Here is a 25,971-nt window from a genome sequence, read left to right as displayed (position 1 = left end):
CGCTTTTTCCATCCTTGCCTGACATGTAACATAGGGACACCTTCTTCTGTACCTGTGTCTCCTTACTTTCAGTTGGTGTATTAGAGGGTTTTTCAGTACAACAAGGAAATACCTGGGACAGCTACTCAAGAAGGAAGTGAGTTTTCTTGGCTCATAGTTTCCAAAGTTCACAGCCTGATCGTGGACTGTGAACTTCAACAGGTGAAGCAGAAAGATGATAACGGCAGAGCAAGGATCACACTATCATACAGGAAGCAGAGAAAATGGCTGAGCCCTGCTAGGCTTCTATCACCTACCATCTGCCCTCATTGACCTAAAGACTTCCCACTAAACCCACCTCCTAATAATTGGGTTATTTTTCCATCCTCCTAACACCAGCAACTCAGGACTTTGGATTTAAATGCTTCCATGGGTTCAGGAGCCATATCCAGTTCAAACCATAGATGTTGGTTCTAGATTGAGGGGATGCTATTTGTTGAAGCCTCTCAAACCATGCCTCACAAGTGCTATGAATTTTGATTTAAAACATCTCTTTCAAATTGAATTACACTCATAGATTTTGTTGTTTTGTTGTAGGGCAACTGCCTGCCTCATGAAGATGAAAAAAATGCCTTCTGTAATGAGAAGTGAGAAAACCATTGCAGACACGTCTGGTAGTATTTAGTTTGCCTTCATGTTTTCACATTTTGCACCCCTCCTCTTTACATAATACAAGACCCCCTTTCCTCTGTTTGCTTTATGTTGTATGAAATAAATTCTGCAATTAGAAGCAAAACTCATGCAACAGTAACACATGGAAATTCACGGAAAGTAAAGAAAGATGATGGTTGTGATACAACATTTGGTACAGCAAAAGCCATGCTTCAGTTCCACGGAGCATTATAGAATTCTGGGCACAGCTTCATCTCCTTTCCTTCCTTAGCACCTGTGCCCATATGTGGGGATGCCTTCCTTCCTACTGTCACAAGCCATCTGTTGGATATCTGGGGCCTTTATCTTTGTGGCAAAGTAATACTCATATATGTACTTTGACTTCTTGTTGAAGAGATTCTCTTAGCAGTAGTCACAAACCAGAAATAGCAATGAAGACTAAGCATCAGCCTCTGCACAAATATGTGCAAACAGTTACTGAGAAGTATACAAAATTTACTTCTTGGGATGGGCATTCAGGTAGTGGTTAAGGTGCTATTTGGGCTCCATATTGGAGAGCTTGGGTTTGATTCCTGGCTCTGCTTCCAATTCTAGCTCCTGGTAATGCACAACCTGGGAGGCAGTAAGTAGTTCAAGTACTTGAGTTCCTTCCAATCACATAGGAGATCCGGATTAAACTCAGACTCCTGGCTTCAGCCTGGCCTCAGCCCGGGCTGTTGTAGATATTTGAGGAATGACTCAAAGGATGGAAGATTTTTGTATGTCTGTCTATCTCTGATTCTGCCATGTGTAATTTCCTTTCTAGTCATTGATCCCCAATGAATTTCATAGATGAGCAGACCCTTAAAATTCTATTTTCTAAAAAGTCTGATAGATTTGGAGCTGGTATTTTGAGACAGTGGATTAAGCTGTTGTTTACAGTGATGGCATCCCACATAGCAGCACCGGTTTAATCCTGGGTGTTTTGCTTCTGATCCAGTTCCTTAGCAGTGTTCCTGAGGAGGTAGCACATGACCTACATGGGAGACCTGCGAGGAGTTCCAGGCTCCTGGCTCTGGCCAGGACCAGCCCACCTGTAACAGACATTCGGGGAATGAGCTAGTGGATGGAAGACCTCTCTCTACCACACTTCCTTTCAAAGAAATAAATAGATCTTAAAAGAAAAGAAGTCTTACACGTTGATTGTTACCTGATGGGGCATATTTTTAATGTCATAAAGTTCCCCAGATTTTTGAGAACAACATTCTTGGCTAGTTTTATTAAATGAATTATTTCTTGGAAGAGAATAAATTGTAAACATCAGGATTTGGGAGGGGAAACATGATTCTATGGAGCTCAGTTATGTGCTAAGGTAGACTTCATGGTATGTTTCCCCTAACCCAACACTGCAGAAATAAGACCTCTGTGACTGTCAGACACAGATCAAGACAGCCCCCCACAGACCAAGGAGCCCACACTCACTGCTGAGCGCCACATACTCCCTGCTCCACCGTACCCAGGGACTGGAAAGCCTTGTCCCACTGAACCATACTTGTCCCCAAGGCTGTCCCCTCATACTTGGAAAGTCTGAGAAGTACAGTCTGGAAATACAAGGGAAGCAAAACTGTGGAGGGGACAACTGGACAGTGATGTTGCTCTCCCTTCTCTTCCCCACCTCTACCATCTCACAACTTGGCTGTCTGAAGATTTCGCACGAGACTGAATGGCCACTGCAGGGACATCATGGTGGCCACCCTGGAAAGGCACCTCTTGCCCCAGCTTTCTGGTCTCTCCTCCCTTATGCCCTCACTCTGGCCTCCTTGGAATGCCCTTCTCAATACAGTATTAGACTGTGAGTGACTCTATTTTCTATTCTCTAGAAAATAGAACCCAGTGTAAGCATGTAATATATTTCTTAAAGTTTTATTATTATTTAAAGCAAATCATCTGGGATCTTTTGAAAAACTGTATGTAATTACCATAAACTTACTTATTTGTTCAATGGCAGATTGAAACCTTCACTTCAGAATTTCTGAAGTTTTTCACATTAACATGAGCACTTTGAAAAGACATGCAAATCAGTGAAGCACTTTATTAGTCTATTGTTATCCATGATGAGCCAATATTTACCATATAATTATTTACACCTTAGCTAATAATATGGGAACTAATAAAAATCTTTGTGTGGGCAGGGTAATTGCACTAGGTCATTTTGGGATTATGTTATTAGGTGGCCTCAGGCAGGTGTTCATTTCATCTGATTTGTATCATCTCTACTTATGTCTGTTACATTTCATCAAAGCATAGCAATTATGTAACAGCAAAGTAAATCCTGAAGAATGTCATAAAATGATAATCATAGGGTTTGCCAACATATGAAAGATACTAGCCATTTATTTTCACAATATAATAAATATATATTTGAGAAATATTCTGTACAAGAAATGGAACAAAGATGTTGGCAAATACTAAATATGGAATGAACAAAAAAATAGAAAATAGGATTTATTATATTGCCAACTTAAACTGAGCCAAGTGAGCTATGGCACTAGCCCTGAAAGAAATTTTAGGATTGAGTTAAGATTACCAACTACAGGGGCCAGCGCCGTGGCACACTAGGTTAATCCTCCGCCTGTGGCGCCAGCATCCCATATGGGTGCCGGTTCTAGTCCTGGTTGCTCCTCTTCCAGTCCAGCTCTCTGCTGTGGCCTGGGAGTGCAGTGGAAGATGGGCCAAGTGCTTGGGCCCCTGCACCCACGTGGGAGACCAGGGGGAAGCTCCTGGCTTTGGATTGGCACAGTTGCAGCCGCAGTGGACATTTGGGGAGTGAACCAACAGAAGGAAGACCTCTCTCTTACTGTCTATAGCTCTACCGGTCAAGTAAATAAATAAAATCTTTTTTAAAAAATTACCAACTATGATTTTTGCTTATACTTTTTAAACATTTATTTATTTACTTATTTGAAATGCAAAGTAATAGAGAGAGAGGAGGAAGAGAAAGAGAGAGAGGAAGAGAGAGAGAGGGAAAGAAACAGAGGAAGATAAAAAAGAGAGAGAAAGGGGAGCGAAAGAGATTCTATCTGCTGGTTCATTACCCAAGTTTTCACAAGAGCAAGATGTGGGCCAGGCCAAAGCTAGGAACTAGGAACTCCTTCCAGGTCTGCCAAGTTCTTGGGCCATCGCCTGCTGCCTCCCAAGCCTATGGGACAGAAGCTGGATTGGGAAAGGGCATACTTGACCCTTGGCATTCTGATGTGGGATGTAGGCATCCCAAGTGGCTGCTTAGCCCACAAAGCCACAGCACTCATCCCTAGTAGACAGTTTTATACTCCTTTTTCCTACACAAAATATGGCATAGTCCCTGAGCCCCAACAATTGGGAAACAGTCAGAAAAATAAAACCTACAAAAGAGACACAGCATACTATATTTCAGATTTAGTTTTTATCACTGTATCACCATCAGTATGTTTGGTGATAACACAAAAGATTTTCCCTTCTGTATGCATATCAGCTTTTAACTGGATTTTATTTCAAAGGTCTTTTTAAATAGACAACACAGTGACTTGTTTTTATTATCAACTCATGTGACATGACAAGAACAAAAAGTTTCTTCATTCGATTTGACTTATTCTTTAATATCACAGACATGATACATTAACTACTTAATAAAACAACTAAAATGAATCAAGAACATTTTAAAATATTTCAAATTTTGGGAATATTTCATGTTCATGCTAGTCTATTTACAATCAGTTTACTTGTTTAACTGCAATATAACTTTAAGAAGGCTTTCTCTATTTATATCATATGTTATACATCTTGTTATACATAAACATACAGTTTATATTTGTCAACTATACCTCAAGAAAACTGAGGAGAAAAAATAATTCTTTTTTTTTTTTTTTTTTTTACAGGCAGAGTGGATAGTGAGAGAGAGAGACAGAGAGAAAGGTCTTCCTTTACCTTTGGTTCACCCCCCAGTGGCAGCTCCAAAGGCAGGAGCCACGTGCTTCCTCCTGGTCTCCCATGCAGGTGTAGGGCCCAAGCACTTGGGCCATCCCCCACTGCCTTCCCGGGCCACAGCATAGAGCTGGACTGGAAGAGCAGCAACTGGGACAGAATCCGGCACCCCGACCGGGACTAGAACCCAGGGTGCCGGCGCCGCGGGTGGAGGATTAGCCTATTGAGCCATGGTGCCAGCCAAGAAAAAAGAATTCTAAAGAGAACTTCTCTCCTTTTCTAAAATTTGGATAATAAGTATAAATGGCTGCATCAAACCAACCCATTTTAATCTCAGTTGAAGTGATGGAAAGATTTGAACAAAAAAAATTAATGTTGGGGCTGGCAGAGAGGCACAGTAGGCTAAGCCTCTGCCTGCAGAACCAGCATCCCATAAGGGTGCCAGTTCAAGTCATGGTTAGTCCACTTCCGATCCAGCTCTCTGCTATGGTCTGGGAAAGCAGTAAAAGATGGCCCAAGTCCTTGGACCCCTGCATCCACGTTAGAGACCCAGAGGAAGTCCCTGGCTCCTGGCTTCAGATCAGCACACCTCTGGTCATTGCAGCCATTTAGGGGATGAATAACTTTTTTTTTTTTTTTTTTTTTTTTTTTTTTTGACAGGCAAGAGTGATAGTGAGAGAGAGAGACAGAGAGAAAGGTCTTCCTTTGCCCTTGGTTCACCCTCCAATGGCCGCCGCGGCCGGCGCACTGCAACCGGTGCACCGCAGGAGCCAGGTGCTTCTCCTGGTCTCCCATGGGGTGCAGGGCCCAAGCACTTGGGCCATCCTCCACTGCACTCCCAGGCCACAGCAGAGAGCTGGCCTGGAAGAGGGGCAACCGGGACAGAATCCGGCGCCCTGACCGGGACTAGAACCCGGTGTGTTGGTGCCGCAAGGCGGAGGATTAGCCTAGTGAGCCACGGCGCCGGCTGGATGAATAACTTTTTCTCTGTCTCTCCCTGTCTCTGTCTGTAACTCTACCTCTCAAATAAATAAATAAAGTCTGTTCAGCTCACCACTTCCTTTAGCGTCTAGCATTTGGTGTGGTAGTACTTAGGATGGGGAAGAAAGATTGATGTGCTCTGGAGACTTTTAATAAACCTCTTTACTGCAAGCATTGACTACTCCAGAAACCTTCCCTTAGTTAAGGTGATTAGTTGTTTTTCCTTGCCATGGCTCCTTATGTAGGACGATGACCAACAGTGCTATGGAAAAACCTGTTCATTCCAAGAATGAATTAAAGATGCTGCCAGGGAGGTCGGAATTGCATTCTTTTCTGTCTCCTATTTTCCAACCAAGAGCATGCTAAGATGCTGAAAATGGCCACAGAATGAGTCAGTTTTACTACAAAATCTAGAAAACTTCTGTGATTTATAAATAGAATGGAATAGCATTTCATTTTTTCTTGCAGAATCTACTTTTCTTATAGGACTCTTATGTGCATGTTCTATGTCCTGTCAGCTTGCTTTGGCCATACCAGAGAGAACATATCTGAAAAAGAAATTGGTTAAGCAGAATCCCGCCTATCAATAATCACCCCCAATAATGCTTTCCTTTCTTTTTCTTCACTGATTGCTACAGATCCAGAAACCCTTTCTTTCTTCAATAATGAAGAGATAAAATGATTAAATAATATAAGTAATTAAATAACATAAATAATATTAATAATGAAACAAGAGATAAAATAATTAAATACCATAATAAATTTTCACTGCAAATAAAAAAAAAATCTTAGGGGCTGGCATTGTGGCGTAATGGGTTAAGCCACTGTATACAATGCCTGCAACCTATATCAGTCCTGGCTCTTCCACTTCCAACCTGGCTCCCTGCTAATGTACCTGGGAAAAGCAGCAGAGGGGGGCCCAAGGACTTGCATGAGAGAGCTAGATGAAAGCCCTGGCTCCTGGCTCCAGCCTGGCCCTGGCCCTGGCCTTTGTGGCCATTTGGAGAATGAACCAGCAAATGAAATATTGATCTCTCTCTCTCTCTCTTTGTAACTCTTTCAAATTAATAAAACAAATACTTTGAAAATATCTTAAATAGGTAAATAAACCCAGAAAGAATAACAAGAAACAATAACATCTGGTTGGTGAAATCTTAGAATTTTCATTAGTTTTCTTCCCTATGGTAACACAGTCAGCTGCAGTTGATGAAACCACTTCCTCCCAGCCTGCCTTCCCCACAATGCAGTTAACAATTTGTCTTGCAGGGTAAAAAGAGTTCCGCTGTGCTGGGACCTGTGGTCACTGGTCTAGAACTCATGGAAGCAAATGCAACACTCCCAGCAGCAGAAGCTGAGCCAGTGGTGGTTTTCAGTGGGTGCAGATGAAGATAATTGTCGGGGCTAGAAAATATTTTTGGGGTGGAACAACATCTTAGCTTTTCCGATGAGTGAGAAAAAGGAATCGTTCAAAGTGTCCTCAAGTTTAACCCACTTATGCGTTAACCTATTTGGAATCGCTGTGCTTGCTCTAAAACTGGTTGACTTGCTGGTGGAGGATTTCTAAGACATTCAAGTACATTTCCACTGCCTGTTCCTCTTACTTTTGATAGCCATATAATCACAGGCACAAATAAAGTGAAAGGTCTGAACAAAATATTCATAGATATGCATGCTAAGCTATTTGAGAGACTCAAATTATGCGTTTTTCACAGTTTAAAAACAAAAAAGGGAAGAGATACATTAGCGTTCATAGTATGAGTGCAAATGCGTGAGACTGATGTACTTCTCAAACAGACCTGAGGGAAATAGGTGGAATGTTAATTCTAGTATCCAGATCAAGGACTGCACAGTGGGTTGAGGAAGCTGTTATTAACTTTGTCTTTTCAATTTTTCACGCATGAGAAGGAGAAACTGTGAAGACTCTGAATTTGCCCTCTTCAGACTTAGGGTGAGTTCCTTGTTCTTGACGATTAAGCATTATAATTAAACTTTTCCCACATCTGTTCCCACATTTCTCGAGTGAACACAACACATCACTCAGTCTTACCAGAATGGCATAGAAGAATATTTGGCATGTTCTATTTCACCAATTTGAAATTTTTAAATGAGATCAAATAAAATTTAATACTAAAGAACCTCCTGTATGCATTTGCCTGTTGCAAGTGAGTACTATTTTCTCTCCTGGGAATTGTTACTGTAAGGGTGCTAACTAGTGTTACAGGAAGTCCAGCATTCTCTCCAACATATCACCAAATCCATGTCACAAAGTGGAGAATAGGAAATCACTTTTCTCTCATGTACAGGCTGTAGGTCTGTCTCCCCAAAGCATGCATTTTTTAAACTTTTATATATGTTCACATACAAATCAGAACACAGAACATACCACACACACACTACACACACACACACGTCTTGATGTAGAGTGACTATGGCAAACATGCTGCAACTGGAATGAATTTCCTCCTAGAGCCTTGAGTGGGAACACACCTTTCCCTGTGTCACCTCACTGCTCAGTAGTTTGGATACGGGCACTTGTGTTTCAGGATCACTGCTGCTTAAAGGGTCGTTCATAAGAGGAGTAGAAGTTACTAAGAGCTCAGAGATGTTTCTCCTCCCTGGGACAGGACCCTGGATAGTTTACTCATAATGACTACATAAGTCTCAGCCTGCCCAAACTTGCTCATCTTTTACCTGGGTCTCTGGGAGTTTCTCCCGCACCCCCCTCCCCCACACACACACAAATATTTTCCTGTCATCAGGATTATTAATAAAAAAATTCCTTATCCTCTCTCATGGTTAAAAGAGATAACCTGCAGATATTTACTTAGCTCCTTCCTTTTTTTTCTTTTTAAGGATTTTACTTATTTATTTGAGAAGCAGAGTTACAGAGAGAATGAGAGAGAGAGAGATCTTGCATTAGCTGGTTCACTCCCCAAATGGCCACAATGGCCAGAACTGGGTCAATCCAAAGCCAGGAACCAGGAACTTCTTCCAGGTCTCCCACTTGAGCCAAATTCCAGGGCTTTTCCAGGTCATAGTAGGAAGCTGGTTAGGGAGAGGAACAACTGGGACTCGAACTGGTGCCAATATGGGATGCCAGCACTGCAGGTAGAGGCTTAACCTAATATGCCACAGCACTGGCCTCTTAGCTCTTTCTGTACTCTGAGCTACAGTACACTGTTTGTCCACAGTAGCATCATTGACCCATGGAGGCACAGTCTCTACAGGAGGCCATGGCTTTCTCCCCATATCCTATACAGTGAGACTGAGTCAGTACCAACAATAACCATTTTCAGAAAGCCTCTAGCTTGGGGCGGTATCTTTGAGTGGGATCCACTATTTTAAAGATTTATTTATATATTTATTTGAAAATCAGAGTTACACAGAGAGAGAAGGAGAGGCAGAGAGAGAGAGAGAGGTCTTCCATCCGCTGGTTCACTCTCCAATTGGCCACAATGGCTGGAGCTGTGTCGATCTGAAGCCAGGTTCTAGAAGTTTCTTCCAGGTCTCCCACACAGGTGCAGAGGCCCAAGGGCTTGGACCATCTTCTACTGCTTTCTCAGGCCATAGCAGAGAGCTGGATCAGAAGTGGAGCAACCAGGACTCAAACTGGCACCAATATGGGATACCAGCACTACAAGCGGTGGCTTCATGAGCTCCACTATTTTTAACCAGCCTTCCCCTGGTTTCTGAACAACTGGATAAGTAAAAAGTACATAGAGACAAATACATCACCCTCACTATTGATGCAGACCAAGTTTGAATTAGCAACTGAATATAAGAACCGCAGGACCAAGCTGAGCCCCACATTCAGGTTTCCCCGGATGCCTTCAATCCATCACAGCAGTGGCCAGCAAGACAGGCACAGCTGGACACTAGCCAAGCAAGACTGACGACTTAAAGCAGCTTGGAAGAAAGATTTGTTCTTTATAGACCGATCATTTTGCAAAAGGAGGAAGTGCAGAGAGATGAGCGTCCTGGATTTTCTCCTACATCTGCAACACCAGTTCTCTACACTCAAATCAGCTGTCAAGTAGGGAGACCCAGAAATATTCATTGTGAGCCTGTCACAGGAAGGCACCTCAATGAGGAGGAAGTCAGTGCCAGGCCCCTCTTCGTGTACAAAACAGTCATATGAAAACTGGCTTCAAAGAGCAGCTATTTCATTTGTGCACAATTCAGTGGCTCAGAATTAATGAGTGGTTCTTCTGCTGATCTTGTGCAGAGCACCTCCTGCTGACGACTCATCTGGCAGCCCAATAGGACTGAATCCTCTAACAGAGCCTCCTTAATGTATCTGGTGGTTGGTGCTGGCTGTCAGCCGGGGCATCTTGGTTCTCTTCCAAATGGCATCTCCAGCAGGCAAGTTCAGACTTCATGATAGCAAGAAAGTGAGAGCAGTCTCAGAGCCTCTTAAAGCCTCAACTCCAAATTCTCAAACCATTATTTCTGCCACATTCCATTTGTCAAAGCACATCACCAGGCAAGCTCAGCCAAAAATAGGAAGAAGCAGAACTTGCCTACTGAGAAGCAGAGCTTCAACACCACCCTACAAGTGGCATGCCTACAGCTATGAAGGGGACGTGTGATCTCTGCCTACAATATAATACAGAGTGCTTTTCTATTAGCTCAAAGTGTGTGCACATGCATTGGTGAGCAGGATCTCCACATAAAGAACAGCAGAGAAGGCGGAGTCCAAGAAATTCTCTGAAAGACTTCTGATTATACAACCTTATTCCAAGGGTTTAAAAAGTTGATAGAAGATGGCCAGCACTGCGGCTCAATAAGCTAATCCTCCGCCTTGCGGCGCCAGCACACCGGGTTCTAGTCCTGGTCGGGGCGCCGAATTCTGTCCCGGTTGCCCCTCTTCCAGGACAGCTCTCTGCTATGGCCAGGGAGTACTGTGGAGGATGGCCCAAATGCTTGGGCCCTGCACCCACATGGGAGACCAGGAGGAGCACCTGGCTCCTGCCTTCGGATCAGCGTGATGCGCTGGCCACAGTGTGCCAGCCATGGTGGCCATTGGAGGATGAACCAACAGCAAAAGGAAGACCTAAGACCTTTCTCTCAATCTCTCTCTCTCTCTCACTGTCCAGTCTGCTTGTCAAAAAAAAAAAAAAAAAAAAAAAGTTGGTAGACGATAACAACAATAGCTTTGTACTGACAGAATTACCATAAAACCTCAGAGCTCTTAGAAACATAAATTAATATCACCTTGCTGGACAGAGAAATCTGACGATCTAAATGGCCAGCTGAAAGTGCAGAGAACAACATACTGGGAAAGGAATACTGTAAAACTTGCCCTGAGCTGAAGATGAGTTACAAAAATCATGATTTTGGGATTGACTCAATAATTTAATGCAATATAACACATGTGTATTTAAAATTGAAATATTATCTTTTTTGCTTCTGTCCTGTCATTATATAGGATATGTTGATGAAAATTAAGTTTATAATTTATACCATGAGTTCCATAATAATGGGAGAAAAAGATTCTGACAGAATCCAAGGAAGAATATCTATTACCAGAGAGACCAGATATTGTGTGTGAAAGACTCTCCTACCAGGGTCACCCAGAGCAAGCTTATTTCTTTTTATACATTGGTAGCTACAGCAATAAACAGACAGCCTAAATAAGCTGACATTTCTTCTGATAATCGGAATCTGAGAGATTATTAAGGTGTGGGCACATCAAGGACTACTTTCCATGCTTTTGTGGGATCAAGGTCCGCGGTGGTAGGAGTCCAGAGTTAATGAAGCCGCGTGATAGTAAACTGTAACAAGATCTCGGCTGAATTAACTGACTTTGCAATAAATTCCTTTTCTGTTAGAAATAGTCAGCGTTGGATTTGGTAGTTTACAACCAAACAGAGGGTGCAAAGAAGCAAGCAATCGATTCTCTCTGAGCTGCACAGATAACTACAGGTGTCTGGAAAGGGTCATGTAATAAGAACTAAAAATTGGTGCATGCACTTAATCAGTGCTAATTACCTATTTGAGCTATTATGCAGTATTGAAAGAAGCAAAAGGACTCAAAGGTTTCAAATGAAACATTCAGACCCTAGTATCAACTTGTGCTTTATGGGCCTCTATCACTCTAGAGACAGATGATAGGGAACATGGAAGAATATATACAAATCAACCTGACTATGATAAAATTGATCATTTAGTAGGGAAAAATTAGAGAATCTATGAAAAATACATTGTTAATATTTACATGTTTATATTGATTTTATTTAAATTAAGTAGTTCAAAAATAGAACATGCTTATCTTACTTTCAGTAATGGTGAGAATGAAAATCAGTTATGAGTTGTTTTCTGCTCACCTGCAAATGAGAGGGTATAATCAAAAAGTTTGATAAAAAGTCCCATTTATTTTTCAGCAGAATTATTGAACAGCATCTTGAAACCTCTAGGAATTCTCAGAAAACAACCTTGTTAGAAGAGGCCTATTTGTGTTTTACTACTTCTCTGTTTTAAGCTTTTCATTCATGCAAGCATACTTTTACTGCAGTTCATTAATTTTCAAAATCTATAGGTTTGTAGAACTCAATTTCTTTAATCATGCATGTAAAATTAATTATTAAAAGTTTTATTTTGCTGATTTCAGCAAGTGTGTGAAATCACACAACACAGCCTTCAGCAAAATATGTAGCATCTAGCAGAAAAAGGAAAAATGATTCTTATTTTTTTCTTAAAATGAATTTTCTGTTTCAATAACTTAAATCATTGAGGCAAACATATCATGTTATTTTCCTTTGTTCACATTTTCAGCAAAAAATGGCAATAACAACATATGCACCAATTCTAAAATATTTAACTATAATATGAATAATGTAATTAAGTTTCTTAATAATGTAGGCCTGTTTTCACAGGTAAATGAATATTAATTGAAGTTAATCTTAAGTCAAACATCTGTATCAGTTTTTCTTTCCCCATTAAGTAGATAATTTTTAAATATTGATTTGGAGATGATTGTAATGGCTTGTAATCCAGAAAAAAAAAGATTTTATTTGCACCAAGGTACATACTAACTCCCCACCCAAAATTGCTAGCCTGTATGATTTGAGAATTTTGGTCTCCTCTAACACTATTTTTAGGAGGTGGCAATGATTACTTTGCAGGACAAATACTAATGAGATTGAGAAGGAATATGAATTACGAAGCAGCACCAGAGATACTAGGTGAAATCTTGGAGGATACGAGATCATCTCAGGGGTGTGTAGAAGATCATGCCAAAAATTAGATGAGCAGATCAAGATAGGACTTAATTCTTTTTAAATTTATATAAAATAAACCGATTGTAAGTATTTCATCTATCCTGGATTTCCTCCTACATCTGCAACACCACCTCTCTGTACTCAAATCATCCCTTAGAGAAGGCTTCCCATCTGGGAACTTTTTTTGTTTTTTTTTGTTTGTTTTTTTGTTTTTGTTTTTTTGACAGGCAGAGTGGGCAGTGAGAGAGAGACACACAAAGGTCTTCCTTTGCCGTTGGTTCACCCTCCAATGGCCGCCGCGGCCAGCGCCCTGCAGCCGGTGCACCGCGCTGATCCGATGGCAGGAGCCAGGTGCTTCTCCTGGTCTCCCATGGGGTGCAGGGCCCAAGCACTTGGGCCATCCTCCACTGCACTCCCTGGCCACAGCAGAGAGCTGGCCTGGAAGAGGGGCAACCGGGACAGAATCCGGAGCCCCAACCGGGACTAGAACCCGGTGTGCCGGCGCTGCAAGGCAGAGGATTAGCCTAGTGAGCCGCGGCGCTGGCCTCCATCTGGGAACTTCTGTAGAAGCTGCTGCCAGGCTCAGAAAAGTATGCTCGTGGCCAGGGATAGATGGGTGAGGGGTATTCCCAGCTCACTTTGAAGTGAGAGTTGCCGCAGGGAAGAGCACTTGCTTCCAAGGGGAACACATGGCAGAACTGATCAAAAACACAAGGCAAAATATTTATTCTATCCACATTTACCATCTTAGTAAGTTCAAGCAGAGAAAGATCTCCTTTCCTATTATAGGGGATATATGGGGAAATCCATTCCAGTGGAAACTATGCATGGAAGGCAACTATTCTTCTCTAACAACAGCTTTCTCAAGTATGTGATACAGAGGCATGCAATATGGCAGCCAAGGGAGCATAGTAATCAAGGTCTCGGAATATTGGCCAGAGAGCAGTTCCCATTGTAACTCATGGAAACCATTCAGAAGACATCCAGAAGCATGCAACGCAAGTTATACCAGGGAAAATTCATCAGCTACTGTTGATTGTAGTATTAAGATGGGGAGAATACGAATAGGATTGTGAATGAATCTAATAATGGAAATAAGGTAGGGAATTATGCCTTGGGGTACTATGCTATTTTCAAGTTATTCATCAACACCTCGTAGATCATCAAACCAATTTTGTGAACATCAACTGCTTCTAGAGAGTGGTGGATTCTTGGCTCTCACTACGTAGCCATATGTTCACTGATATTTCCCAGTCTTCTTGAAGAAAAACAGGACAAGGGATCGTGCTCCCCAACAAGCCCTGAATAACAGGAGCTGGTGACTTCCAAGACGAATCCTAGAAGAGAGAGGGTGATTCTGCTTGTGTTTTCCTCCCTGCTTGTGGCTGCAGGTGGTGCTGGCAGAACCATGGGAAGGGAGCCACCAGGATCGCTAGGCTGTCTCATGAAGCAGAGCTCTCTGAGAGAATCATGGGATGAAAGAATCATGGGATGCTATGAAGGAGACATGCTCTCCGGTATGGTGTGCAGCTAGGTTTCAAGAAGAATTTATCCACATTGTTCGATCTAGTCTAAGTTTGTTTACAGAGCATATGAATTGATATAATAAATTGTACTTATGGCCATTTTCTCTTAGTGGTAGCATCACAGATTTTTTTTAAAATTGTTAGTCTCAGGCCAGCACTGTGGCATAGTGAGCTAAGCCTCTGCCTGCAGTTCCAGAATCCCATAAGGGTGCCAGTTCTAGTCCCAGCTGCTTCTCTTCCAATCCAGCTCTCTGCTATGGCCTGGGAAAGCAGTGGAAGATGGCTCAAGTCCTTGTGCCCAAGCACCTGTGTGGGAAACCTGGAAGAAGCTTCTGGCTCCTGGCTTCAGATCGGCCAACCTCTGGCCACTGTGGCCATTTGGGGAGTGAACCATTGGATGGAAGACCTTTCTCTCTATCTCTCCCTCTCTCTGTCTATTACTCTACCTCTCACATCAATAAATAAAAAATATTTTTAAAAATTGTTGGTCTCTATTTTTATGAATTTTACATGCACAGAAATTAATATATGATATTATATGGGGATATATTTATGTATACAGATATTTTTAAATTAACTTCATTACTGAATTCATGGGAAAATGATACATGATGGATGGTCTGGTTGGGAGATCCCAATAAACATAAAAACAGCCAAATACTGTGGTGGAATGATAAATTATGTGGCTTATGCATCAGAGATATTGAGAGACAACTAAATAAAATACCAGATTTTCTTAGCAATGTGTAGTTTTCACTTTGAAAGGAGTGTTCTGGGAAGCACTAAGGTGATTCTAACCCCTCCATTCCATCTTACCTGTAACTGATTAGAGACACTGGGATTTTGACTGGAGGTTCAAAGATTCATGGCATCAATTTATAATTTCATTACCACACAAAGGGCAAAATCCTTGAAATTTTTAAAACTTTAATCATAAGCAGCCTTGATGAAGGTGATAAAACAAAAACTCCAGTAATATTTTTAAATTGCATTGCATGTTCTTGAGATGAGATCACTTCATTAATGCATATGGTGTGAAATACATAAGCAATGCCGTACTTTAATCTAGATCTACCAAGCCAGCATCCACAAATGAATTGCACACATAACCTGTGATGTGGAATCATATTTCTGGTTGAACTTATAAAGCTTGTCCCTCTCAGTGTCAGTAATTAACCTTGTAGAAGTTCTGTTTGAGTCGGGTGGCATGGAGGAAAAGTAAACTGATTGAGAGCTCCCTGTTACAAAATACTGATGCTGTTTATGCTAACAGTGTGGATCACATTATTATTTGGTGGTAGTGACTTTGTCAAAGAGAAAAAGAAGTACCTAAGATTATAGTGGGTGAACACTTATGAGCATTTAGAAGAGGCATCCATGCAGAAACAAAACACAGTTATTACATTAGGGGAACAAAACTCTAGTTTAGAACTAAGGGTAAATAGTCTTAACTTAGTAACATAAAAGTACATTGATTTTTTTTCCTTGGAATTACCTGGAAAGTAACTTTCATACAGAAAAAAATTCAGCAATAGGGAGGCAAAAGACTGAGACCCAGGTTGAAGAAACTTTTTCACAATTTGCTGCTGGAATAACACCTAATTAGAGGTTGCAAACTGAAATGACTTCAAGATAAGTAAGAAACATCCTTTGTGGAAGGCACTGCTGAGGCCACGTGTGGACAGGCGTGTGAATTCAAATTTAAACTATTGAACCATGCATGGTTCTGACTTAAAAGCTTGCAAGTACAAGATCACAAAGACCAGATCCAGGTTTTCTAATTAAATTCACAAGGCACAACAGCCTCCCCCCAAACCAAATTTACTCTACTTGAAGAAAGAATACAACTTTGAATGTGCACACAAGAGTAGCATCACAGGCACCTCAAGCACTCACATGCAACTCCCCACACCCTGAATTACTTAATCATTTGGTTGTGAGGTTGATAGGAACTGATAGGAGGGCATGTAGAAAAATGGAATTGTTTAGTAAGTGGCTTTGTTAAAACAAGAAAGCCTGCTGACTGCTACAGAGCCCAGTGTGCTTTTATGCATGACTGAAATACTTGAAATGCAAATTTGGGGAGACTTTGCCATCTAAATGCTCAGCTGGATTAAGCCCCTGATTAAGATAGGTTTTCAACAAGTTAGAGTAAGCATGCAAACTGCACTTTGGTCTTTGGGGGAAGAGCAAGGTCGAAGGGTGAGCCTGGATCCCAGTCATGGCACCAATGTAAGGCCACCACAAAACACACCAAACAGAGTAAAGGGAAAGAGTATTGATGGGAGGTATCTGACAGGACTGAGGGAAAGGACGAGGAAGAATGAGAGGGGGGTTGAGAGAGAGATTAACAGAGAGAGAGGGTGAAGAAGAGAGATCTGGAGAGAGCAAGTGTGCAGGAAGCAGGTCCTATTAAACCTTTGCGGGGGCAGGGAAATGGGGGGGGTGGAGCTTACATCTGTGGTTGGGCCATTTGGCTTCTAGCAATGGCGGTGGAGGCTAGAGCTGAGGATGGTGTCCAGGGCATAGATCATGCCACAGATGAGACTGCACCATTTTACTAAAATTCCCTCCTTTTGTTTTTTATAAAGCAAGTGTTGTATGGAATTGCATCAGCTCCAAAAGTCTAGGAGGGGTGGCGGGACAATGATCTGTCTTTAGAGCTACTTCCTGCTAACATGGGAGCGATGAGTTACTCTCCGCTATCATAAGGTGATGATGTCTCAAGCCATAATCTCCTGGGTGGGGAGCCAAGTATATCCCTGTAGCAGCATTTGGGTGACTGCCTGGTTGGTGAAGGCTTTGGTTCTTTCCATTATTACTCCCCTGTAAACACATAAACAGACAAGATAGTATAAAATCCAGGGTGAGAACAGCAGCCAATGGTCCTAAGAGTGGCATTAACCAAGTAATAAGAGGATTTCATAGAGGAGAGGAAATGGGGGGGAGGGTGTCTCTGGACCCTAGTGAAGACTGTTTGATAGATGTGGTTTTACCTGGCCTGATTGGTTATCATAATAACAACACTGGTAAGGCCCGTCTGTTCCATAGGCCCATGCCTATTAGTGAAGTGATATGGCTTTGGAGACCTCAGATGGCATCAGCTGAGGTCTCAATGGATCTAGTGACCTCCTCTTGTAAGTGTTGGAGTTGTTTTAGAGTCAGTTGGTTGAGATAACGTTGTGGCCCAAAGCTGTTTCTGAGGTCACTACTGAGGAGAGAAAGACTATGAAGCTAATCCCAACCAAGACTGGAGAAGGACCTCTCATCTCTTGTGGGTAGAAGAGTTTGTTTGTAGAAAAATTCTGAATGATCTTACAACATTAATTGGGAGAGAGGATACTCAATACACACAAGCTGGGTGTAGAGCCATTGATGTAAGAGTAGAGGCTATATTACAAAGGAATGAGGCCCCAAGTGGGCTAGACAGGGTCTAGAACAAAGGACAGAGTCATTATTAGAGGACTTAAGAGAGCAGCTATCTGAACCACGAATAAGTTTTCCAATAAAGAGGCAAACAGAAACTGACAGAAGGGGCCTGATAATAATTAGATGGGGTTTAAGGCCTTGCCAGCAATGAGGCCCAGGTCTAACTATATCTTCACATGTAATACATCCTAAGGGAGGTGTGAACCTCCTTGGGGAAGACACCTTGTTGATTTCCATTACCTAACTGGCCTGGGAGGAGAGCTGGCCATGGAAAAGCAGGTGGCATCTCAAACAGGAAATTTACAGTTCTGCCTGCAATGTTGCTGACCCTGCTTGGCCATCCCCACGGCAGCAGTGGTTCCTCTGGAATCTAGGCCAAGTGAAGGGCTTTTCAGCTTAGAGCCAACAGATTTGTGGCTCTGACCTGGGCATCCTTCAGCTTCAGGGCAGGTCCATTTCCAGTGATCCAACTGTTGGCTGACAGAGCTGCTGGGGCTCTTCATAAGCTGATTTCTGCTGAAGCCCTGGCTTTCCACATTGAAAGCCACTGCTGGCCTGTGAGTCTCCTTGATGGCAGTTCACCGTGTAAAGCAGCCATTCATTGGCCTGCCACTTATCTTTACATTGCTTCTGATGCCTAGCTTTCTCTTCCTCCTGGTTTTTGTTAAAGCAGACCAGAGGATGCAAACCAAGTGGGTGCTCAAGTCCCATCTCTAATCTTTGGTGGCCTAAACTAGAAGTCTATAGTCATAAGCATGTTCTGATAGTGGTTTATCTGTGAGGTTGATAATGTCCATGAAGAAAGCTATGTCCTCACTTTAACCTCAAACATGATGACCATCTTACATATAAAATTTGATGTTATGAGTAAAACTTTTCTCTCCCTTCCTTTAGTCTGAAAGGGAGGTTTTGCCTGTTTACTGTGCCCATGGCAAAGTAAATTAGCAGTGAAATTATAGTTTAAGCTCTCCTTTTGGCTATGCTAGTATAGAAAATGTTAGCCATTCCTTTTATAAGGAATAAGGATGAAACTGTACATCCTGAAGAGTCCTTCAGAATAGAATCAGTTCCCCATCTTGAAGAGAATAGAGAAATGAGGGAAAAAGTCAGGCTTTCCAGATCACTTACTGACAATAATAACAATATCAAATGAAAAGTTAGTAAGCAATTCAACCATTAAATAACTTATGAAACATTTACCAGAAGAACTGATGCCTTCTATAAATTTCAAGACAACAAATCTATTTGGGAACATGTCTTAAATATCTAACACAGTGTAACTTGTTTGAGCAGCAAAATCAAGCACAAACATGTAAATGACTTAAACATTTTTAGTTTCTTTTTATCAACAAATTGAAAACATCTGATGTCACATGAACCAAAATGTATCTTCCATTAGTTTTAGTAGTTAAAAGACTGCTCATAAATTTAATCTATAAGCCAATTAAAATAGTTCTTAATAAATTTTCCCATGTAGACATATAAAATGTATACACATAGCATAACATACAAAATAAATCAGTTTCAGTAATAGCTTCTTAAAATGTTAACCTGTTTTTTTAAAAGATTTATTTATTTGAAAGTCAGAGTCAGACAGAGAGGAGAAGCATAGACAGAAGAGAAAGGTCTTCCATCTGCTGGTTCACTTCCCAATTGGCTGCACCAGCTAGAGTTGCCCCCATCCAAAGCCAGGAGCCAGGAGCTTCTTCCGGGTCTCCCATGCAGGTGCAGGGGCCCAAGGACTTGGGCCATCTACTGCTTTCCCAGGCCATAGCAGAGCACTGGATAGAAAGTGGAGCAGCCAGGACTCAAACCAACACTCATATGAAATGCCAGCACTGCAGGCAGAGGCTTTACCTGCTATGCCACAAGTGCCTGCCGCTTAACTGTTTTTTCAACTGCCAATTGATCCAAATTACTTTCTGCTATTAGTAACCTCAATTAACCATACTTTCTCTCAGTTGGAACCTGTAGTGCATTATTGGCTTCATCTGCTTACAGAGCCAATAGAAGTCACAGGAAAAAGTCCATCAGAACCTATAGGAGGACATCTAAACACAGAACCAACAATGTTTCAGTTTTATGAGCAGCAAATATGATTTCTAGTGTTTGGAGGGAAATACAAAATATGATGGCAAAAGACTTTAAATAGCCATATTTTAAAATTATAAGCTCATTAGTCAACAAGAAGAGGCACTTGCTTACTCCATGCAATATTTTTGAAAGCACCTGTAGGATTTTATAAAACATTTGCCTCTTTTAGGCCTCTGTGCTTTTCTCATTAAGGTAACCATCACATCTGATAACACGAGAGCATTAGACTTTTTAACTTTGGACGTTTGTATCCATAGCATTTTACATTATCATAACTTAAAATTTAGCATCACTTCACATCTTGACAGTACCTGTAATATAATCCAAATAGCCTGATTACTTGGTGTCTCTACAAGACGAGGAACACATCCTTTGATATTTCCAGGGACCCAGCTGGAAATATCAAAGTCCAAGGAATTTGGAACTTTGATATTTTTTTGAACATTTGTCAAGGATGCCAAGGAGGTTTAAAGTGTCTAGTAGCAATAGGATCTCTTTATATCATGACATAATATAGCCAGATTTGGTCACTGTTACAAAGTGATAACTCACACGCTTTAGAATGAGTATATATTCAAACAAATCATAACTCTTAATAAAAACTCAGCTGTTTTTAAACAAGTAGAACTTAACAGAGACATTAATAGATTACTTCAACAGAACACAAGATCTATGTCCCTTTGGTCATTCCAAAAATCAGGATCAAAACCTTAAATTTAAGAGCTAGTGTATGGAATCATATCCCATAATGTGGAACAGTTTTAACAGAGTCCTAACAAGAGAAGAGAGAATAGCCTACTGGAGCTGGCTAGAAAATTGATAGAGTCACCAAATAGACAAAACTATCAAAAGGTGATGCTGCAGTTTGCAAGCAGATTTGTAAGATGATTTAAAATACTGACTAACATATATGCCTTGCAAAAATCTCATTGCTTTAGCAGAGGGTCAGATGCTAGTTCTATGTCATATAGACTAAAACTTTTGCTTTCCATCTGCTGTTTTCCTTGATTTACATTTTGAAATCACCCTTTAGAAATCTCCAAATTAAGACAACATTTTCTAAATAACATAGAATTTCAATCATAGTTACTTTTAAGTGGTGTTAAACTATTTTTATATGGACAAATTATGAAAACATTAGCAAACCCAATAGTTTTTCTATAGAATATAAGATGTTAAGAGTACCAGTATTGGCCATCGCTGCAGCTCACTTGGCTAATCCTCCACCAGCAGCTTCGGCACCCTGGGTTCTAGTCCCGGTCGGGTTGCCAGATTCTGTCCCAGTTGCTCCTCTTCCAATCCAGCTCTCTGCGGTGGCCCGGGAGTGCAGTGGAGGATGGCCCAAGTGCTTGGGCCCAGCACCTGCCTGGGAGACCAGGAGGAAGCACCTGGCTCCAGGCTTCAGATCGGCACAGCGCGCCAGCCATAGCGGCCATTTGGGGGGTGAACCAATGGAAAAAGAAGACCTTTCTGTCTCTAACTCTGTCAAAAAAAAAAAAAAAAAGTACCAGTATTTACATTTGAACACATTTATCTCATTTGCCTTCACCCAGTTTACATTAAGCAATTACACCTGGATGACTAAGGCTGCTGGTATTGTATCATACCTCTATCTGAATTGAGGTCAAAATTGCATCCACATGGAATTCTACTCCTTTTATCACACTCTAGCTATAAATCAGTGACATTAAACCAGAGATTGCAAAATCCACCTTAGGGGCTATAACGAGTACTGATTACTCATTGCTGTTTCATCAGAAGCCTGCTCAAACAAATTGCAAAACAAGATCGCTAAGTTACAAATATTCTTAAAGGCAGTGATCTTCCTAGATTCAAAGAGAGAAATTCCTTTAAACCCAATGTCAAGCTACAGCAGAACCAGATTTTCATGCACAAGATTGTTATTTACTAAAGATATCTTTTTAGATTTAATTGAATTTGAGTCTACTTTCCTTTTTACCCAAAGAATACCTTAGGCCAGTGATGATGCCCTAATTGTCAGTCAGTCACTTTGAAATCGGAGAAGACCCCGTAAAATTTACACTGAAATGTGACCCCTTAAAGTTCCCTAGAAATGCTATCCAGGGTGCTACATGTGCTACCAGAATTTGGGCTGCCATACGATTTCACCACGGGCTTATTACTAAATCCCCAATTTTAATAAGCCCAAGAGGGTTCTTGCCTAATATTTAGAGAAGAATTCTAAACACCAGCACAGATAAACGAGGCAGCATGGTACATTTTAAGCTTTTATTTAGTGAGAAAGATGCATAGGAGAGTGAGAGCTTTATTTAAGAGAGAGAGGTGAATGGGGGTTCATACCGAGCACCAGGAACCAGCCACGTGGAAGAGCATCTAGGCCTGTATCTGGGCCAGGAAGCCTAGAGCACATGGGCCGAAGGCCATGCGCCCTGGAGGCGCGGGGCTACAGCCAGCCCCCTCCTGACAAGAGGCCAGGGAAGAAGAGCTGGCCAGGCCACATACTGTGTCCCGGCTTTTAACCACTTCCAAAGTGGGGTGGTTAATTAACCTGATTGGCTGGTGGGCACCCAGGTGTGGCCAGGTAAGGGAATGAGGCCACTCCGGGGCATGGCAAAGGCATCTGGTAGGGGCATGAGGTCACACAGGGGCGTGGCAAAGGCGTGGTCTTCCAGTTCACAAATTTAACAATTTCAACCTGTATGCCTGCCTACTTCAACTTGGGACTGGCTCTGAAACAAAAGTTCAGGCAGCTCCCAGACAGGCCACGACTGGAGCTGTGCGATCAGAAACCAGGAGCCAGGAGCATCTTCTGGTTCTCCCACATGGGTGCAGGGACCCAAGGATTTGGGGCACCTTCCATTGCTTTCCCAGGCCGAAGCGGAGAGCTGGTTTGGAAGTGGAGCAGCCAGGACTCAAACTGGTGCCCATTTGGGATGCCGGCACTGCAGTTGGCAGCTTTACTGCTATGCCACAGCGCTGGCTCTAGAGAGAGATTTCTAAAGAGGAGAATTTGATAGGTGACAGGATAAGGGCAATTAGGGAAAAGGAGATAGGTCTGGAAATAATAATTAACCCAGTGAGTCTGCTGGCTTGAAGGGCCAGGAGTCTTGATCATTATTTCATTTGGTTGGGAGAGATGTATCTAGGAAATGCTCACTAATGGGACCAGGAGTTTGTAGGAATTGAGGAGACCTGGTGAGATATTCAATTACAAGATAGGAACAAAATCCATCAAAAGACCTGGATATTCTGTCTGGCTTGCTCATGAGAAAAACAAAAGAGCCATCAAAGGGCAGAATACCTGATTTGTTTTGCAGTAAACTGGGAGCTTAGAAGGAAGGAATCCCCACTTCCTTGCTATTCTTATGATAAAATTGGAACAAGAAGGGGAGAGGCAGAGACCTGTTGGAGGATGAAGGACAGAGGGCGAAGGCGTGGAAATAGGGCCCCTTCCCAAATTCTTGGAGGAGTGTGTCAGAGAGGACCATAGATAAGGCCAGGGGAGTAGACTTTGGACAAGGGCTAGTTCTGAGGTAAGATTGGAATTCCCAGGCAGGAGGGGGAGGAAACACGGAGCAAGACAGTAAAAGCCCGAGCAGTGGACATGAAGAAAGGGGTTTGGATTTTTAGTGAGAGCTTTGGAAGTTAAGAGAACTTGAGTCAGAGGAGGTTTAGAGCTGAGATAGAAGAAAGCTTAGACACAGGAGATTTTCTTCCACTTTCCCAAATGCTCACAGAATTGATAAAGATCTTGGATAGTGTGAGGGTCAAATGTGGACTGGTTGTTGAGGTTGGAGACAATCAAGAGGAGAGCTGGATGGCATGTGGGACGGAGAAGTTCCCATGGTGACCCACAGTGTTGGACTGGTGGATATTGGGGTGTCCCCAAGATCACAGCCATTTGATGGGGAGGGTACAGGAACGGAGAGTGGGGGTCATCACCCATGCACACACTGGGACCCCAAGGACTAGAGCCCGTGGAAAGGTCCAAAGCCCGTGGAAGGAGGCAGAAGGCCCTTGGAAGGCATAAAGCCTGTCGGAGGTTGTGGTGCCGGGTACAAAAACTTTGAGATGAAGCAGAGCAGAACCACAACCCATGGTAGAGGTTGCTGTGAGAGAATTCCCCATTACCCATCTTACTTCAGGATTTTGAAAGGCTGATGTGTGGATGGAGACCACAGAGCATTCAGTGCGTGGGAGGAGGTCTGCGGGTGTGTTTTGTGACTGGCATAAAATCCAGGATCCCGAAGCAGCTCAGGTCCCTGGGGGAAGAGCAAGGTCCATGGGAGAGCCTGGAGCTGAGTCCCAGCTCTGATGTAAGGCCACCACAAAACACAGCGAACACTGGAGTTAAGAGAAAGCTGTATTGTTGGGTTGGGGAAGTGCAATAGGCTGCAAGAGAGTGAGAACATGTGTGCAGGAAGCAGGTCCTATTATATTTTTGCAAAAGTCAGGGAAATAAGAGCATCAAATCCTATTAGGGTGGAGGTGGAGCTGACACCTGCGGTTGGGCCATTTGGTCATCTGCCGTCAAGCAATGGCGGCCAGAGCTAGAGCCAAGGATGGTGTCTGGGGTGTAGATTGTGCCACAGATAACGCTGCACCATTTTACTAACAATTTTGCCATCTAAATGCTTGGCTGGAGTAAGCCTCTGATTAGGATAGGTTTTCAAGTTGGAGTAACATGCAAATTGCACTTTGGTCTGGGAAGCCAGATGGTTCATCTCAAAGTATTGTAAGCAGGATCAGTAGTAATTTATCTCTGATTCAGTGTCCAAAAGTTCAGTTTCAGCTAACCAGCCAAACAGCACAGGAAAGGATGCAGTGGCATCTTTTGATGACATTGGACGGCAGCCAGGGAAGAAGGGGAATGGTCAACAAGACTATGGACAGGAGTCAGGTCAAGGCCACCCCTTCAGGGATGACCTTTCTTTCTTTGTGAAGTCCCCGAGCAGGCAGATTTCTGTAACAAACTTGTCTCCAGAAGAGGCACAGCTGAAGATACAGCAGCTGCAAATAAGGAAGCCCTGCAGGTCAGTGCACTTGAACTTACACCTCTGCAAGCACAGATTGACAAAGCTGTCACCCTGCAAGAGCAGCAAAGTCTCACTGCAAGTGACTTAGATGCTACCACAGCAGCATCCCTTCCCCCATCACCTCTACTGCTCCTGCCCACCATGGGTGCCCACCAAATTCTATCTGCCATTGATCTGAATAAAGAGAAAAGTGAGAAGCCAATGCTGGAAAGACTTTGGATAACAAAGAAACCCAAAAGCCAAATATGCAAAAGATCCTTAAAGTTATGAACAGTGTGAAACTTTGGGCAGGAAAGATTCCAGAACAAGATAGAAAGTCCAAGCCAGTGGATACTACTGATCCTGGTGCCCTCACAGCAGAGGCTCTGTTAAAGAAATTTGCCTATTGGTATCAAAATATTGGCCAAGGTAAAGTTGAAAAAGGAGTTTCAAAATATGAATCAGAGTCCACCTCAGAGACAGTGTTGTTTGGGCCACGTATGTTGAAGTCTACAGAAAAAATTAAGGCTTTAATTGAAAATATCTAAAACTCCTAATAGACAATAGGCTGAGAAAGACTATCGTGATTCAGATGTTGGCTTGTGAGGTTTGTGTTTGGCTAGTAGACATTAACACTATTCAGTAAATTCTGACTTAGTATTCAGAGATCTCCTTTTTTAACCTAATTAGAGCATGAAGCAATAATAAAAGCACATGTAAGTTCGGTTTCACATTTATTCAAGGGTTAGTTCTGGATCTCTCCATAATGTTGTCTGTTATGACCTGTTTCTAATGTGAAGTCAGGGTGGTCAAGTTTCTAGTCTTGGAAGTGTAAGATATAAGAACATTTAGAAAGGACATTTGTAAATGTTACTGTGCAGGATTTTCGGAGCAAACCACTGGAACAGCTCGCCCTCTCTCTCTCTTTCTCTCTCTCTGCCTCTCTTATAAAAATAAATTAATTAGAGTTAAAAAACAAATATTACAATTACTAGGAATAAAACCTTAAGATAGATATTTTAAACCCCTATGGTACAAAATTTTGAAATGTAATAAACCCATACCCAATCATTCATCATTTTTATTGATAGAATTCGTTCTATTGACTTACATTCTTATGGAAAATTTGGTTTA

The 25,971-nt window shown here is 42.1% G+C and overlaps 1 pseudogene; it reads left to right on the top strand.

Annotated features, from left to right (window-relative positions):
* The first annotated feature begins 16,417 nt into the window (after positions 1-16,417).
* LOC100343757 (mitochondrial fission regulator 1-like) lies at positions 16,418-25,394 on the top strand (annotated as a pseudogene).
* Positions 25,395-25,971: the final 577 nt, after the last annotated feature.

This window comes from Oryctolagus cuniculus, chromosome 13 (genome assembly GCF_964237555.1).
Source record: "Oryctolagus cuniculus chromosome 13, mOryCun1.1, whole genome shotgun sequence".
Taxonomy (NCBI): Eukaryota; Metazoa; Chordata; class Mammalia; order Lagomorpha; family Leporidae; genus Oryctolagus; species Oryctolagus cuniculus.
The sequence above is the reverse complement of the archived record's forward strand: the minus strand, read 5'-3'. Positions and strand labels throughout refer to the sequence as shown.